This window comes from Numida meleagris, chromosome 1, assembly GCF_002078875.1.
Source record: "Numida meleagris isolate 19003 breed g44 Domestic line chromosome 1, NumMel1.0, whole genome shotgun sequence".
NCBI classification, from domain to species: Eukaryota; Metazoa; Chordata; class Aves; order Galliformes; family Numididae; genus Numida; species Numida meleagris.
The window spans coordinates 10580695-10585371 of record NC_034409.1 but is presented as its reverse complement, the minus strand read 5'-3'; the positions used below and the strand labels follow the sequence as shown (position 1 = coordinate 10585371).

The window sequence follows — 4677 nt, the reverse complement described above, 5'->3', positions numbered from 1 at the left end:
GAACGTTTCACTGCAAATCTAATAATAATGTTTCAGTAGATATTATTTATTGCCTTTTTTTCAGGTTCCTCTTCTCACCTGAAATTTTTCTTCCTTGATTTGTGAAGAGCTAATTCCATGAAAAAAAACTATCCAAAAAAATTTACTAAAAGTGATTCTGTGCATACCCAGAAGGAAGAAAAATTATGGGAAAGGTTCTACTTTGTAGAGGGTTCCTACTGTATCTAATTTTGGTAACAGTTAGGCTCATAATTCAGGTTTTTCAGCTTAGCCCCTACAGATATTTGACTCTCACTGCTGATTACATGGCCTTGGACACTGATATAGTAGGTAAGTATTAGGGAACTTTTATTTAGTGCGCAGGTAAATAAAAAATAGCTTTTATAATAACTAATGAAAACGGACACTATACCCCAAATCACACACAAATATTGCCTGGGAGGGTTGGCTGGAAGCAAAGACTGAGTTTGAATAATTGATAACAAGTTATAAGGTTGGATTTTTCCAGGCCAGGTCACTTGCCTATGCGCTGGTCCTGTTTATTTGTATACATCCAATGTGCCTTTTTACTTTTGCCACTTTACCTGCTTCCTTGTAAAAGACAAGTTGCAAATCTTAAAGTTAAGGAGATCAAAGTGCTGAAAAAATTGTGCTTCCTGTGGGAAAGGCATCTCAACACATCAAGTTCCAAAGTGCTAAGCTGGAAAACCTCACTTCTGCTGAAGGAAATTTTTACCCAGAAACACCTGTAGAAGCCGAATAAAGACTTGGTTGCCACTCAGCCAAAGGATGCCAACACCTGAATCTGGTATGTTGTATTAGGCGGACCTGGGGACTCGGGATGTAACGTGTTAAGACCTCCCCTTGCTCTGTGATGGACACCTCAGGTGCCCTTAAGGGGCAGAGTCAAAGCAAGAGGTGTACTTAAGGAGCTTTCACGTTATAATAAATGTCATTTGCTGCATCCCCATATTGGTGTCTGCGTTGCAATGGCCCTAGCGAGGGTAGATTGCTAGCCCCCGGCGGAAATCGGTTCATTAATGGTGACATCACTGGTATGCTGGAAACAGGTGGAGAGCTACACTAATTCTTTATGAATTACATATTCTCAAAATGCCTCAGGTATGTTGCTACTGCCAGAACTGAATATTTACATGCAAATTTAATTTCCTTTTCTTGCTGTTAGCAGAATTGCTTTTACCTACTCACCCAGGTACTCTTAAATGCAAACATTTCAGGAGGCTCAGTACTGGTCCTACATCTGTAGCAATGCTCACGTGGAGCAGAGGAGTTTGGCTTTCGAATTCAGTGTTCATATTACCAGGCCTAGGACTCTGGAACCCCCTGCATGGGGAGAGGTCTTTTTCTTCTGAACCTTGGGGAAGAGAGAGGCCAGCATCACTGCTACCAGGAGAGTTCAAGAGTCTTTTTCATTATACCATCTTCTTAATTTGTAAACAGGTAATTAGTAGAGTTGGAGAGAAACTCTCCATTGAAATGCATTGATGAAAAAAAGGAATTTAGATGATGATTTTTAGGAGGAAGATCAATGTATGCTATTATTAGATTTTTAGATTTTCTTTTTATTTTTTTTGTTGCTTTCCACTTGAAAATGTTTTTCCAGTTTTTCTCTGAATTCATTCACAGCTGGCACAGAAGTTAGCAGTTCTGCTGAGTATATCCCCAGCCAGATAAAGTGATGGTAATTCCTGAATTTGGGGGCCTGTGATGTATGTTGTATGGTTCAGAAAAACTGAAAATAGCAGTGAAAAAAACTGAAAAGGTCCAGTTTGTAGTCAGGAATAGCCATAGTACAACACAGTATAACACTCTGTAACATTGACTTAACTGAATTAATATGAATTGAACAGAAAATCCTAAATTTGTGTTAAACAGCAAAACTTTGAAACAAATTACATATAAGGGCTGTCTGAATTTTTATTTCATGCATTTGAGTGAAATAATTATTTATCTTTTTTATCAGAACTTCTCTAGGAATATAGTTAGGTATTATGTTTTTGTATGCATTGACAATCTCTCTCACTGATTAGCATTTTTTTTGTGTGTGCATGTATCTTTAAAGTGACAGAAATCATGGCAGCATGTGACTATGGCCAGTTTAGTATCTCTGCTATCTACAATCTGCTAGTAAAGACACATTTCCATGTCTGCTGTGTTATAACTTTAAATACGGAATTACAGCTGGACACATCCATAAGTCTGTTTGCAGCACTTATATCGAATCTGTGCTGGCTCATCTTGCATAGTTGGAACTTTTTCTCACAGGCTTAAACAAGATCTCACTGAAGGCAGAAAGAATTCTCCAGTCAGCTCGGGTGCAGACCCTGAAAAACCTCCTGGGTTGTGGGAAGGTTAACCAGAGGACTGTTCTGAGCCCTATGTATTTTAGACAATGCTGTTTAATGATATGAAAGTCTGTGGAGGTGTCTGCTGCTTCCTGACATTTCTCTGTCTATGTGAAGCCTAGAAAGTCTTGTTAGTGCAGAACTTTGTTAATACAAATTCCTGTACATGCAAGTCTATGTGGTGAAACAAAGGCTAGTTTAAAATTATCCTGTGCTTCAATAAATGTTTTCCTAAGAGCTTTCCATTTTGTTTTATTTCTCTTCTTCTGAAATCCACTTTGACGCCAGACAATAACACCATCTAACGGAGGGCTAAAGACCAAGCCATACAAGCACACTGTGTACAAAGGTAATTGTCTTAGCTTCCCAGTGATAAAACATATGAAAGAAATTACAGCTTTTCCCTGTTATTTGTGGGGCTGATCCAAAGCCCATTAATATCAATGGGGAACTTTTATATTAGAAAGTGTTTAAAAACATGGGTAAGGAGATTCGTGATGCAAGGCCAGCATTTTTGAAAGTGTCAGGAAAGACATTTTGGATATGAGCTGAAGTCAAAAAACAATCAACTCAGATAATAAGTTACAACTCGTTAGCAGAACCGAAGTTACTGACAACATGCACAGTCTTAATTTATTATGAATACAGAAGATAATAAAGCATATATTAATAATATATAATAATACATATTATATATATTATGTATATTATATAATATATATTTTTTTTCAGCTGTCATGTCTCCATGGGTGAAGAAAGAACGTTTATTCACTACATTTCGTTTAGGAATTTCCCTCATCTACTGTATCTTTCTAAAAGACTCATATTCAAGCTGAAAGGTACTCTGTTCTTCTGGAGTAACTTTTTTTACAGTATCTACCATTAAAGCTCTGCTTTATTTGAAACACTGCAACATTAACTGGAAAGAGGAACAGAATAGGAATCATCATGGTAAACTGCCTAGAGTAAAATCCAGTTCCTCCCTAGCATATTAAACATGGGATTCTTGTACACAGTACAGAACTGAGACAGTTTAAGCAATAGAGTCTGAAAGTTCAAATACTGAAACATGTTTCTGGCTGCGTATAAGGTATCTTTGAGCAGACATTTACGTATCTGTCAAGTTTTACCAGCAGAAATCTCTCTGCAGCTTTCTCGCTTTTAGCAGAATAACACTGCAAGAATTACTATTACCTAACAAAAGTCCTTCTTACAAAGCAAACCATAAATGCTGCAGGTTTAAACCAGTGAGACGTTTAGCATACAAATAATGCAGAAATGTCGATTTGTATGTGTCAACACACAATCACAGGCAAAGTGTTGATGTAAATGCTTGTCATCTAGAACATTGAATTTCAGTGCAAGTGTGGCAGTGAGACTGCTGGACCCCCAACACTGACAGGATATGGCAACTGGGGAGAGGATACTCATCTCAAACTTACAGCACCAAGCCCTTCACTATTTTTCCTACGTGTATTAACCTTACGTAGATTAGAAGGAAACACGGCTCCACAACCTTCTGATGGTTCCCTTCAGAAAAACAAACTAACAACAAATGAAGTAAGAGACTGAAGAAACAGCAGTACTGGTACTAAGCACTGGAATGTACTGGTCAGCTTGAATATTCTGAAGATCATGTAGCATTTCATCTTAACAATAGCCTTGACTTAATCAGAAACTACGTTTTGTGATTAGGGTACTCATACATTTTCTTTATATTCAGAATCCAACTGTTCTAAAGCTCTGAAAAACAGAACAGAAATAAAAACAAGGTTTTAAACCAGTCGGACAACTGCAATTAAATCAATCATCCTCTCAATTTTCGGTATTTGTAACATCAAGTAATTTAGCAAACACCTTTCAACCATAACAGCTCAAGGTACATTTGTTTTAAAAGCACTTTGGTAGAAAATTCCAGTATTCCTCCCCCACTAAGACTGTTCTGTAAAGAATGCAATTCTAACTATAGAGGATAAAAAGGACTGAATAGCCACTACTTTACATTTTTCAACATTGATCATAACTTCTTAGGGAACTATGCCCAGCTGTGGACAAATCAAAGTTTGCTTCTGGAGGGAAAATATTTAATGAAAAGAAGATTAGTATGGTATCTCAACATGAAAATAAATTTAATATAAGTACTGGTTACCATTCCTATTCTATTCCTGTGTATTACCATCGGACTTTGAAATGAGAAGAGGTGCTAGGGTTCCATCCTTGGCAAAGCATAGAAACAGAAAAAGAGCTAAAATATTCTGTTGCTTACAGTTTACAGTTCCATTATACTATGGAGGTATGGAAGAACTGAAAC

At 37.1% G+C, this 4677-nt stretch overlaps 1 long non-coding RNA gene across 1 annotated transcript; it reads left to right on the top strand.

Annotated features, from left to right (window-relative positions):
• LOC110392528 lies at positions 950-4049 on the top strand. Its single transcript, XR_002434453.1, has 3 exons — positions 950-1122; positions 2655-2715; positions 3099-4049. It is a non-coding gene; the product is annotated as an uncharacterized LOC110392528 (long non-coding RNA).